Source organism: Mustela nigripes, chromosome 1 (genome assembly GCF_022355385.1).
Source record: "Mustela nigripes isolate SB6536 chromosome 1, MUSNIG.SB6536, whole genome shotgun sequence".
In the NCBI taxonomy this organism is placed as follows: domain Eukaryota; kingdom Metazoa; phylum Chordata; class Mammalia; order Carnivora; family Mustelidae; genus Mustela; species Mustela nigripes.
Window position 1 is genome coordinate 217,318,208 of NC_081557.1, and position 15,099 is coordinate 217,333,306.

Sequence of the window (15,099 nt, forward strand, 5' to 3'; positions counted from 1 at the left end):
GCAAGCTTAGCAAACAATTCACATGAACAACACATCAGTAATGGACAAAAGCAGAAGCATGTTGTCTTATATTTTAGAATACTGAAGAAAGAAACATTACAAAATCATCATTAGATGTCACTCAAGATAAACATTGTGGGGAAGAGCTGAACAAAGGAGGAAAGGGGACTTCGAATAGTTAGAGAGGATTTGGCAAATGTGAACACATCCTGCCTTCCAGATAAAGAGAGCCAGAGCTAAACCTACCACCTTCTGTACCCTATGCTGTAACTGGGGTCCTTCATTCTAACTTTGAAGAATATGGACCTTTGGATTTTACAATTGCAGGCAGAATAAGAAATCCTAAGAACAAAGATCAGATTTAGAGTATGAAGAAAATGAAGAAAGGACATTGTTCACTTGAGGTAATTTATTACTGCTATAATTATTTTCACTGATGATAATAACAAAGAGCTTTTCATTTTCTCAAAGGAATGGTTTTATTTAGGAAGGAAACTGGAGTTAAGGTTTGAACTGATTGAGAACGAGAAGTAAAATAGTATTAATTTTGGGACCTACTTGATGAATTCTAAGCACTCTTCTCTTTCTCTGCTTCAAGAATGAGGGAGGGATTTTTGACTTTCCAAGCTCTGAGCCTCTGAAAAGATAGGAGCAAAACAGCCAGAAGAAACAAGAGGGGGTGGGGTAGGGCTGTGATTCACAATATGTCTCATATGGCTTGGTAGTGAGGTATAGGAACTTGAGTGACCTATAGCCTTTCTTCCCAGGTTCCTTCATTCGAGGGTGAAATGGCAAGATTCTTCACTCTGTCTTGCTTGTCTGGTGACAATTATTGCCTCAAAGTATTTTCTTTATACACTTATTTTAGTACAACAAAGTAGAACATATTTAAACCCAGGAAATCAAAAATCTATAAAAATAGAATCATCTTCATTAATTCATGGAAAAACCAATCCTCCAGGATACAATATATGTAAACAGAGATTATGAATAATAATTGAAGCCTCATGTTAATTGATAATTATGATTTCCAGTATTTCAGGGATAGCCTCTTAATTGCATTAAAAATGACACATTCATGCTACTTAAGTCCAATAAAGTCTAGGCTTCATTTCTCGTTTTTTTGGCAGATAAGAGACTCTGACTTCCACTGTTGCTGAGTTGTTGCTCCTTTCATAAAAATCCAGCACTTAAGAAAACTCTTTAGCTCCTCCATCAGTTTAATTTTGTTATTTTAAAAAGATATTTGTCATTTAAGGCAAGATGACGGAGTATTGCTCTTTGAGAGGCAGTTTACGAATTCCAGATAAGGACAGTTTTCTACCTTTGCTAATTATATAAATTCGATAGATAAGAGCGTAACCTGTAAGATCTTCAGAAGAAGTAATGGAGGCCTTTGTAAAGGGCTATAGCATTATATATTTAAGAAATACATGAGCAGTTTCCATCTGGGAAGCATTATTCTGGTGCTGTGACAGCTACAAAGATTATATGGATCAGAAATGTTACTTAGAAACTTATTATTTGATAATGAAGATGAAACCTGTACATAGAAAACTCTAACAATAGTCAAAACTTACATAAAGCTAAACAAACCCAATTTAAAAAAATATAAATCAGAACACAATGAACTATGTTAGAGAAGAGCAGCTATAGAAGCTAAAACAGAAAATTTCTTCCTCCTATGGAAAATGGAGGTGATTTTATGAAGAACATGTTAAGTTCTAAATGGATAGCTGAGATGTAAACTTGTGAAGATAAAGTAAAGAATGTTTGGATATAAGGAAAAACTTGAGCTAAAAAGACAGGCAAGGAATTATAGAATCTTTAGCCAAAGTTTCTAGAGTCATAGAAAACATCCTCACCCATGGCAGTAGGGTTGGAGAATTCCTTCAATGGATCATGGAAATTCTTGGATGCATATAAAGAATTAAAAGTGTTGAGTGAAAGTTTTTTTGAAAGAGACTATCCAAAGTCTTTGATGTGATTAGAACTGGATATTTGGAGTATTAACCTGTCAATAGTTATTAAGATACATTTTGCTGGTTAGAAATGGACTGAAGTGTACTAGCTAAGAGAGTACTGTCTTAGAACTTGTGTGTCAGTACAATGGAGTGGCAAAAATTAAAACTGGCATCTGGTTGGATGGCAGACACAAAGGTCCAGGAAAAAATGCTTTGAAATTTTTTATTTAGGGTAAAATTTCTCAATGTCTGCTCTGCTAAATGCTAATCAAGAGTTGTTATATGTAAAAGGACTCTCCAGTGAAATGTGTTGAGTAGATGATAAATTACTTGGTTTTGACACCTTTCAGAGCCTTCACTTTATTGACTTGCTTTGTGATTCTCAAGAGAATTATATTGTAAATGATGACATCTAAAGACTGATAGTAATGGCAATGATAATTTCAACAATATTGTGTCAAGCAGTGTGCCAAACTCTTTATATATGTTATCTCATTTAAACACATTAATGGTTTTAATTTAAAATTTTTTAAATTTAATTTTATTTTTTCTGTGTTCTAAGATTCATTGTTTATGCACCACACCCAGTGTTCCATGCAATACGTACCATCCTTAATACCCACCACAAGGCTTTCCCATCCCCCACCCCCCTCCTTTCCAAAACCCTTAGTTTGTTTCTCAGAGTCCACAGTCTCTCATGCTTCATCTCCCCCTCCAATGTACCCTAGTCCACTTTTCTTTTCCTTCTCCTAATGTCCTCCATGTTATTCCTTATGCTCCACAAGTAAGTGAAACCATATGATAATTGACTTACTCTGCTTGACTTATTTCACTCAGCATAACCTCCTCCAGTCCCGTCCATGTTGATACAAAAGTTGGGTATTCATCCTTTCTGATGGCTGCATAATATTCCATTGTATATAAGGATCATATCTTCTTTATCCATTCATCTGTTGAAGGGCATCTTGGCTCTTTCCACAGTTTGAAAATTGTAGCCATTCCTGCTATGAACACTGGGGTGCATACAGCCCTTTTTTTCACTACATCTGTATCTTTAGGGTAAATATCCTATAGTGCAATTGCAGGGTCATTAGGTAGCTATATTTTTAATTTTTTGATGAGTCTCAAAAATACGATTTTCCAAAGTGGGTGCACCCACTTGCATTCTCATCAACAGTATAAGAGGGTTCCCCCTTCTCCACATCCTCTCTAAGACTTGTTTCCTGTCTTGTTAATTTTGGCCATTCTAACTGGTGTCAGGTGATATCTCAATGTGGTTTTCAATGATGATGAACAATTTTTCATGTCTCCAAAGGCAAAGGCAACAAAAGTGAAATGAACTTTTGAGACTTCATCAAGATCAAAAGCTTCTGCACAGCAAAGGAAACAATCAACAAAACAAAAAGGCAACCCACGGAATGGGAGAATATATTCTCAAATGATGCTACAGACAAAGAGCTAATATCAAAGATCTATAAAGAACTCCTCAAACTCAACACTCAAAAACAGATAATCATGTCAAAAAATAAACAGAAGACATGAACAGGCACTTCACCAAAGGAGAAATACAATTAAAGCTAACCCATTAATAGCTTTATGAAGTAGGTATCATTACTATTATGTCCATTTTATAAATAATGAACTCCCAATACAGATGCCTTACCAACTTGACTAGTGTCATATGAGCCATATGTTATGAAGTTGGAATATGAACCCAGAGATTTGACTACAAACCCACACACTTAACCATGATGATGTAATTACTAGGAAACTATTCATATATATTATTTTAAAAAGTATTTAATAGTGTATCTATTAAATGGTTATTAAAAACATGAAAGATACAACTCTGTAGGGATGCCTAGGTGGTTCAGTTGGTTAAGTTTCTGCCTTTGGCTCTGGTCGTGATCCTGGGGTCCTGAGCTCTTGTCCCAAGTCAGGCTCTCTGCTCAGTGGGGGAGCCTGTGTCTCCCTCTGCCTGCTGCTTCCCCTGCTTGTGCATGCTCTTTTATTTACCTCTGGCAAATAAATAAATTTTTAAAATCTTAAAAAACCCTCTCTAAATATTACAAATTCATGGAAAGAATGCATCCGTTTTAGGAAATAGCATTTGTAAGCATCAAAAATTATTTTCAAGCAATAGTCATGAGACCTAAATATAACAAAATGTGATTTTAAGTGAAAAATACAACATATAATACAATATATGGTGTGATCTTACATTGATCATATAGAAAAAAAGTGGAAGAAAGAAAATCCATCACAATGTTGATACATTTTTCCTAGCTGATGCATTTATATGTACTTTCAATTTTGCTTTTTTCCCATATTTTTCTCCATTTTCTAAATAAATCACAATTAGTATGTATTATTATTGTAGCATATTTGTAATCAGCATTTGAATTTTCTCTTTTGTAGCATAGTCTCTAAATTTAGTTTTTTTTTTTTCCAAAGTAGGAACGACAGAACAATGATCTCTATTTTTATGTTGCTCAGCAGCTGAAACCTCTAAAATCACTTACCATTCCTCTTCAAAGAAAATCCAAAGTTCTTTCAATGTCTTCAAGGCAGAAGTCTGAATAAGCAGGTGACTGGACCAGTCTGATTCAAAGAAAGCATTTTTGGGAGAAGAGATTGGCTGATTAAAGTAGAACTGGATAAAAGGAAACCAAACTATGTGTGGATATAGCTCTTCATATGGCACATCATCAAAATCATGGTTCGCCATTTGCCTGAGCTGAAGAAAGGCAATGGCATTCTGTTTTTGCCTAATTTCCTATTCATCTCTAATTATTTGATTTTTCCCATTCTGTATTTGGTGTTAAACTGCCAAGGAACCTCCATTTTATTTCTGTCACACGTGAGTGGACATGAAGACACCAGTGACTAGTCTTTAAGCCAGCTGTGGTCAATCTGTACTAATCACGCTCTTCTCAGAGTTAACCATATCATCACAGCATTGCTCAGCAATCACTTAGCTTCTTAGGGAATCCACTTCAGATTGCTGATTCTCTAACTTTTTTTTTTCTTTTTATTCGCTTTGTTGCATGACTGGGGACCAGGGATCCATTTTAACATATACACTTTTCAAAATCAAACTTGGTGAAAACAGTGAGACTTTATTTTCAAACAAACTTTTAGATGTTGTCAACACAAACAGATACACTTGGATTGTTCAGTAAGTTGATTTTCTCATTCTTCAAATTAAATGATGATTTTGTACCAGAAAGGGAAGACATTCTTACTTTTTGTAAATATGAGAGGTTTTGGTTATCAGGGAGAATTGGATATTTAAACTGTACTTTCTGTCCTTTTTCTATGAGTTTTAAAAACCATTAACTGAAGAATTACCATGAAGGAAATTTAGACCAAATGTAATACAAAGGGTGGAATATCTTTTCAAAATAAGGAAGAGATATTGTTACTAAAAATACACAGTAGGAAAAGGAGAATCAGTAACTGACAATTTAAACTTTTAAGGATCAAGAGAGCAAGCCATCTGGATTTAATCAGCATAAATCTATAGCTTGCATTAGCTCCACAATTAAGATACTCATAAAAATCCACTGCATGAGTAAGAGCTTTCCTGAATCATAATTTAACCATGATACACTATCAAATGACTGTTTCATACTTCAATGCGAGACCACAAAGAAAAATGCATGAAGCAAAAAGGTGCAGAGAAAAGAAAATTACCAGTTGGTTTGTTACTTTTCTTCTTTTTAATGTAACTGATAAAAATAATTATTTTAATGATGTCTATATTCGAATTTTTAATAATCTTTGATACTATTTATTAATAAATTGTGTATTTATTGATAATAAAACATAGTTAAGTAGAGTTACTCTACATTTCATAAATCAAATTTAGATATTATAATTTTAGGAGAAACAATTATCATAGAATCATGTTGAAAATGTATGAAAAACCATGGACCCTAGCCCCAGTGTTCTTGAGTTACAGGAGACAACTTGCCATTAATCTAAATTGTTTCATTCTGTTGCGTTTTATAGGTCTTAAAATATTATCAAGTTTCAGAAAAGACAGAAGACACATGGTGAACTTAAAAGCATAAAATCTAGGAAAATCATTAAATTGGAAAATGGTAGAACTCAAACTTGAACAGCTGAACAGTGGATTGGTGAAATAGAGGAATAGCATCAATCACATATATCTGTCTTTCAGAACAGAGAGAATTTTAGAAAACAAGGTAGAAATGAAATCTGGACCTTAGCAGATACAGGAAACTCAGAGTTATGAGATGTTCAAAGAAATATTGGGAAAGAGAAAGAGATTTTCAGCACTTCCTGAGATGATGACACAACCCAATTTCTTAAAAAAAAAAATCTCTAAAGGTAAAATGATTTCAGTGGACATCTGGATTATCAAGTATTGAGGAGGAGGGGTTAGGATACTCAGTCAATGAAGCTTTGACAGAGAAAAGAAGAAACTATGTAGATGTATATGAGAACCCAGGTGGAGGGTAGAGAATAGTAAAATCTCAGTATACAAAGACACAGGTAAAGAAAGGGACAATTATCTGTGGCTATGGCATAAATGAGCAAATGATTTTCTATAAGCAGAGCTTAGAATGCTGACACTTGGGGCGCCTGGGTGGCTCAATGGGTTAAAGCCTCTGCCTTCGGCTCGGGTCATTGTCCCAGGGTTCTGGGATCGAGCCCCACATCGGGCTCTCTGTTCGGTAGGGAGCCTGCTTCCTCCTCTCTCTCTCTCTCTCTCTCTCTGCCTGCCTCTCTGCCTACTTGTGATCTCTGTCAAATAAATAAATAAAATATTAAAAAAAAAAAAAAGAAGAATGCTGACACTTGGTTGATTTTATGAAGCATGTTGCTTTCTGAAGAGCAAAAATAAATGGGGGCCAGGAAAGGATTTATCACAGCAGTCTGAAACTCCAGCACAGTCTGAAACACAGCAAGTCTTACTCCTGAAGGGATGGGAATAATTAAACACCATCACATGCCTGGATTAAGGATGTCTTTGCACAAGAGGATTCTGTGAGAACACTTGCTTGAAAATATCTGCCCTACTCCCAATTAAGAGTAAATCAGTTTCTGTATTCAAATGAACTGGGAAAGTATTGTATGACTCTGCCACATCCCTCCATGGAGAATCATAACTGATGTTAACACACTAAAATTCCAGGCAATCTGTGCACTGGAAAACTCCATACTTGGTCTGGACTGAGCCCAGGGTGGCTCAGTCAGTTAAGCATCAGACTCTTGATTTTTGGCTCAGGTCATAATCTCAGGGTTGCTAAATCGAGCCCTGAGTTGGGTTCTGTACTGAGAGTGAAGCCTGCTTGGGATTCTCTCTCTCCCCTTTCCCTCTGCCCTTCCCCAACTTGCTCATATTTGCTCATGCATTTTCAATCTTTCTTAAAAAAAAAAAAAAGTAAATTCTTTTAACCTGTTTACTTTTATTTAACACAATGTTAAACCCCTTGCAAGGTACATAGTTTATTTTCCCATGAAAATATGATAGAAGCTGGAAAATAGCAATGTTGACAAGGCATGCCTAGAAGAGAATGTTTAAAGATTTAAGTGTGTACTGAGCTGAGTTTCCGTGATTTTTCTGAACAGTAAATTGATTTTCTGGAAACATCCATTTTGTGTGTGTGGTAACAATTTTGTTGCTAAACTGATATTGGGTTTTGGACTAGAATAGAGGGCAAGGCAAGTAACAGGTGCTGCCAAATAAGAATGAAATACTGAGTAGGCTATAAATCTGTTTTCTCTGCTTCTCCTTCATATATTCTTAAATCCTGCAAGAAAAACCAAGACACTTTGTGGCAAAAACTGGACTGTGAGAATCTTCTCTTTGATTCTGAAGATAGAGGATTCTAATGTTTCATCTCAAGGAGAATAGATAAGTTGTAGTACACACATATGGTAGAATAATCCTGAGTAATAATAAAAAGTAGCAAACTACAGACATATGCTACAATAAGGATGAATTTTTTTTATGATTAGCAAAAGAAACCAGACCCAGAAAAATATATACTGTTTGTATCCATTTATATAAATTCTAAATTAGGCAAAATAATCTATGATTAAAAAAAAAAAGATCAGAAAAGTGTTTGCTTCTGGTGATCTGCTAACAGCTAAGGAGCAGAATGGATCTTTCTTGGTGGATGAAAAGATTCTGTATCTTGACCATTGTATAGATTACACTGGAGTGCTCAGTTGTCAAACCCCATCTAATTGCATACTTGAGATTTGTGTGTATCATTATATGTAAATTTTATTCCCTTCTACACACACACAAAAACTATAATTAAACTAAACTCTAGTTAGTAAGTTTTCTTTTTACAACGATATGGGTGAGAAATTCAGAAACTACTTTTATGTATTTTTGGCTTGGGAAGTGAGTAGATATATTAAAGATAACAGAAGACAAGTTTCTCACTATTGGTTAAAAAAATTCTTGATATAAAAAAGGGTAAGACTAAATATACCCTACAGTGTTAGATTGGAATTGAGAATCTCAGAATGAATTCATATTTTATAAATACACGATACACACACACAAACACACACACACGTGTGTGTGTGTGTTTGTTTGGAGATTATATGTATATATAATACATATTTATACAAATATATATAGAATTAGGCAAAATGCTTTTATTTCTGCATACAGACACAAACATTCAAAGAGAAAGAGAAATAGACACATACATTTATATATGTGCATATATGCTTACAGTTGTGTGTGTGTGTGTGTGTGTGTGCGCACGCATGAATCTCCCAGCTCTATATGTTGAAAAGGGCTAGAACTATTGGCCATTAATTAACAATGTACATACTTAATGCTTATATCTTAGTTTCCAAACCTGTTCTTTACTAACAAGGACTATGGATCCTTAGAGGGGGGGAAAAATCCAGGTTTGGAGTAGTGTATCTGAAGAATTAATTGATAAATTAAGAAAGTATTTTAAGAATTATGGAAACCTATTAAAGGGACATAGAAGCCAGCTTTAGGGAGCACCTACTATCCAAAACGGAAAATTTGATAACCAAGATAAAAAATGGCAATAATCTATTATAGTACACAAAATAAAATAAAATTTCTTGAGTCTATAGATCAACCGATCTGTTATCTATTATCTACCATCTATCTGTCTATCTATCTACCTATCAAAGTTCTTCTTTACAGTAGTATATCAAATAAAGAATACAGAAAGATTGATAGAGTAATAAGATTACTTGATGCTAAAACTAGTGGATAAATTTTTGATGAGTTAGAAGATATCATGTAATACCACGATGTATTCCCACAAAGGAAATGCAAAGGAAAAAAATAAAACTTTATTGTAGAAAACAGTTAAAATCCCCAATACTGGGAAAAACAAATGTCATGTGATGTGATTCTTTGAAAAGGACGTATCAATTCTGATATTCCTTCCAAAATGCTTAAGTGAAAATGAACCCAATTGAATGGAATTCTATGAAATGAATTCTAGTCTGAGTTCTTAGGAATTGTCAAGATTAAGAAAAATATTAGAAGGGACTAAAGAAAAATTACAACTAAATTAATGAAAGATTCTACATTGAATCCTGGAATAAATAACTGTAAAAACATTATTAGGGCAATTCATGAAATTTGAAGACAAACTATGAAATTTTATCCAAGTCTAACATATTTTTTTAAGATTTATTTATTTTAGAGAGAAAAAGAGAGAGGGTGCACAAATCAGGAGAGGGGTAGAGAGAGAATTCTCTAACAGACTCCCCAGTGAACATGGCTCCTGAGGTGAGGCTCAATCTAAGGACCCTGAGATCACAACCTAAGCTGAAATCAAGAGACTGATACTTAACCAACTGAGGCACCCAGGAGCTCTCCATATATTTTTATATAAATTCTTCAAGCCTATTTTTTCCTTTCATCACTTAACATACTTCACTCTTTTCTTGGTTGTGTGGTTTCTGACAGCAAGTCTACCACAATTCTTGACCTTGTTTGTCTATGGATAAGTGTTTTCTTCTCATCCTCTGATTTCTTTAATTATTTTCTCCTTGCCTTTCCTTTTCTGCAAGTCAAGTAAGATATATCAGCTTAGGTTTAGATTTGCTTGGGGGTTTTGTTTTGCTTTGTGTGTTTTCATTATTTTGGTATTTATCCTGCTTGCTGTTTTCTCATATTCCTGGATTTTACTTTGTTTTCTGTTACTAGTTTTAGATCATTCTTAGCCATTATTACTTCATATATTTCTTCTGCTCTGTTCTGTATTTCTCGTATTCCAATGATGCATGTGTTGCAACTTTCGAAATAGTCCTGTTTCACGGACACATTGCATTCTTTCCCTTTTCCCTCCATTTCAGTTCACAAAGTTTCAACTGAGCTAACTTTAAACTCACTGATTCTTTTTCAACTATGCCCAGTCATCTGAGTCCATCAAAGACATTGTTAATTTATCATTAGTGTTCTTGACTTCTACTATTTCTTTTTGATCCTGTTAATTTCCATCTCTCTGCTTATATTACCCATCTGTTCTTACAGGTTATCTACTTCTCATTGGAACACTTAACATAATAACTATATCTAGTTTATATTACCTATCTAATAATTTCAACATTTCTGTCATATATGAGATGCTTGCTTTGTCTCAGTATTCTTTTTTGGAGAAGGGGGAAATTTGTTAGGCTTTGTGATTTTTGTTGTTGTTGTTGTCAAAAGCTGGACATACTGAAAGGACTCTAGGAAATGAAAAAAATAGGCCTTCAGTGAGTAGATATATGTAACTTTGCATAGCAGTTAGGCTGTATTTAAGGTTTGCTGTACCTGTAGGTTCCAGAACCTTCATTTCTTCTAGGGCCTTAAAAAATAAATATTTTCCTCCTTTTCTCTGCGATTGTGGTTTTCAGGTTCTCCAAAGAACTACTGCTTAAATAGAATCTGTGTCTTGAAGCTTGTTTATTTATAATCCACTGTCATCATACTAGAAACTTGTTGATGTGGTGGTGCACTGTGGGAGAGGAGCATTGTTCTAAAATCTTATTATTAAGTCATGTTGTATTACTGGGCTTGTGTCAAGGAACTGTGACTTTCACAGACATTTTCCTATTGATGTATCTTTCTTACACTTTGGTGATATAGGAAGGCCAAATGGTCTAGAGTGGAATAAATGTTTTTCCCCCAGATTTAATAAAATTGTGGTAAAGTCTTTTCCCCCTTGGTTTTGAGAATATACTGAATGTGTTATACAATATTACTTTTACCTCACTCCCACCAGAGACATAAGGGGATCTTTCTTAATTCTTTACAGAGATATGTAGAGGATATCTACATATGTACATATGGGGTATGTAGAGGTCAAATCCATGAAAGAGTGAGGGTGTCTCTAAGATGATAGCCCCCAGGAGTCTCTCACTCTCATGCTGGGGCTCACTCAACCTCCCATTCTCTGTTACCATTGAACTTTCTTCCAAGTTTGTGACTTTTGCAGTTTCTGCTCCAGGGAAGATAATTTCAGTTTAGATTCTCTGAATTCTCCTATCTCTTCAGATTTGCTCAGCTTTTTCTTGTTGTAAAGATGGGAGTGATGACTGTCAAGCTCTTTACCTGTCAGAACTGCAGAAAAGAATATTTTGATTGCCCTTTGAGATAAATATTTCCTAGAACACTTCCTGTCCTTGTATCTTAGGAATCCTCAGTCTAAAACACAAATATGCTCTATTCTCATTTTGGAGAAGGGAGAATTCTTCCCTAAAGTACCTCTATGGAACACATTCAAATTTTACAGTAGATGAATTATTCTTTCAAGGAGTTCAACTGCATTCCATAGAAGTGCCTTTTTTAGCTATTGTTTATTCCTTTGGAGGACCCTTACCTTTTAGAGTTTCTGTATACTTATTTCGATGTGCTTTTCAGTTCCCATTCATTTAGTGGTATCCTAGATAATATTTAACAAGTTTTGTCTTTGTTTATTTTGAACAAATCTAATCACTGTGTCTGGAAAAAAAAACATAATTCTAAAAAATCCCTGAAAGTAGCATCATATTATGATTTAATACACATGCCTGCAATATTATCATGTCTTTCTTATAACTCTTTTTAAAAAAATGCTACTTATATGTTTATTACTTCAGAGATTAATGATTACAAAATGCTAAGAAGACAAAATCTATGCTTTCATAACTTAATTTTTTAAGTATTTTTTTAAAGATTTATTTATTATTTTAGAGAGAGTGAGAGTGTGAGAGATGAGGAACAGAGGAAGAGGGAATAATCTTGAGCAGACGCTATGCTAAGCATTGAGAATACCAGAAACAGGACTCAGTCTCCCCAGGATAGTCCAGGATGTCCCCAGGATAGTCAATGGAGCTGAAACCAAGAGTTGGGCACTTAACTGACTGACCCACCTAGGCACCTCTTAAATTGGTTTCTAATTTGAGACACATAATATTACATTAGTTTCAGGTGTACAACATAGTGATTTAGCATCTTTATATGTTATGCTATACTCACTACCAGTGTAGTTACCTTTTGTCACCATTACAACAATTTTGTAATATCATTGACTATGTTCCCTATGTGGTGCATTTTATTCCCATGACTTATTTATTCCATAAATGGAAGCCTGTATCTCCCAATCCCCTTTACCCATTTTGCCCATATCCCCTTCTCTCTGACAATCATCAGTTTATTTTCTGTACTTATAGGCTTGATTCTACTTTTGTTTTTTGGTTTATTCATTCTTTCATTTGTTTATAGATTTCTCATATGAGTGAAATGATATTTGTCTTTCTCATCTGACTTATCTCGCTAAGTATGATACACTCTAGTTCCATCCATGTTGTCACAAAAATGGCAAGATCTCATCCTTTTTTATAACTGTGTAGTATTCCAGTGTGTGTTTTGTGTATGTTTGTTTGTGTATGTACGTATTACATATTCTTTGTCCATTTTTATTTCTCATAACTCTTAAAGAACCCAAGACTTAGAATAGAGGCTTTCCTATCTTATTCATTCTATCTCATATCCTCAATCCACTCATCCACTTTCCTTTTCCTCTTTTTTTTTTTTTAAAGATTTTATTTAGGGACGCCTGGGTGGCTCAGTTGGTTGGACGACTGCCTTCGGCTCAGGTCATGATCCTGGAGTCCCGGGATCGAGTCCCGTATCGGACTCCCAGCTCCATGGGGAGTCTGCTTCTCTCTCTGACCTTCTCCTCATTCATGCTCTGTCTCACTGTCTCTCTCTCAAGTAAATAAATACAATCTTTAAAAAAAAAAAAAAAAAGATTTTATTTATTTATTTGAAAGAGAGACAGGGAGAGAGAGCATGAGTGAGGAGAAGGGCAGAGAGAGAAGCAGACTCCCCGTGGAGCTGGGAGCCCGATGCGGGACTCGATCCTGGGACTCCGAGATCATGACCTGAGCCAAAGGCAGTCGTCCAACCAACTAAGCAACCCAGGCGTCCCCCTTTTCCTCTTTTTTTCTTAATCCTTTCCTCCCTTCTCTCACTTTCCTGATCCTTCCTTTTATCATTTTGATCCTTTCTCTTTTATTTTCTGCCTTCTCTTAAGCTAACTCCATTTATTTATCATCTACCTATCATCTTTCTATCTTCCTATTGTCTATTTACTTATTTTTTAAAATTCTTAGTTATTTGTTCATTTTTTTCCTCCAACATAGTCCTTAAAATTTTATATACATTCTTTTTAAAAATATATTTATTTATTTGAGAGAGAGAGAGAGTGAGAGAGAGAATGAGAGGGGAGAAGGTCAGAGGGAGAAGCAGACTTCCATGGAGCTGGGAGCCCAATGTGGGATTCGAACCCAGGACTCCAGGATCATGACCTGAGCCGAAGGCAGTTGCTTGACTAACTGAGCCACCCCGACAGCCCCCTATATGCATTCTCTAACACAAAAGTGACATTGATGTCTTAAGCATTTGCTGTTCTCTAGTTTTTGGAAAACAGAAGAAGCAAAACATACTAACACATTGATTTCCAGGAGCTGACTAGCAGAACAGACTACTTTCTTTATTAATAGAAGACAGGGTACTTATAACTTTTCAGACTTTGCATAACCATTTTTTTTTCATATCATTGAAAACGTAGTTTATTCAGGCTGAAATTACTATAACAAGAAAAAAATATCAGAATCTTTTTGTCGTTCAGCTGTGTTGTAGAATTTTGAAATTGTTCAAGTTACTTCTAGAATGTCCATTGAGTGGGAAGCCAAATAATTACTCAATATTTTGAAGTTAATACCACCTCATTTTTCACAGTGAAGAAAAAAATTAATAAAACTGTAAACATAGAAAATATTTGAAATATTGTTTAAGGATAATAGATTTAGTGTAACCAAATAACTCCTAGGCAACCCACAGCTATCAAAAAATAGTTGGATTCAGAAAGAAAAGTTAAACTATATACTTTGCAAATAATGTTAAGCTTTTAAACTCAGAGAACCAGTTTTGTATTGTTTTCTGTTCTCTACATTGAAATTAGCTATAAGGTGTTAGGAACAGAACAGCTTCTTGATTAGTACATTTTGTAACTAGTATGTATTAATTGGATAACCAGTACTGATTGGGTATGAGGTTGTAGTTTGTTTGTTGGTTTAAGAGAACTTGATTACATTTCTTAAGAGAGAAGTAAAGGAAGGAATGAAAGGAACACCATGAAAGTTTTAAAATATGTCTGCAAACTTTCTTGACACTCCTCTTATTAAGATAACAATCCGTTTATGTTCCCTTTCCTTGGAATAGCATGTACTTTTGTGACTGTTTTGATCAATAAAATTCAACAGAGAATGATATTATATGACATGAAGTTTTATCATAAAATATGATGTAGCTTCAGCCTTGATTATGGAAATACTTGTACTTAAAGACTTCAGATGCCATGTAAACACTATTAATAGCATGGGGGCTGTCAAGCTGTGAAGAGACTGAAAGTAACCCAAATTTTCATATAGAAGGACTATATATAAAGGCCTTGAGACCACACAAACACATTCCCCCACCACAAACATCCAGTCACTGGATGTTCCAGTTCCAGTTCCAGTCTGACTGTAACTGCATAAGAAAGCCCAAACTAGATTGGAGAAACAAACAAGATTGCAGAAAAGATCACATAATGATGGCTATTGTTTTAAGTCACTC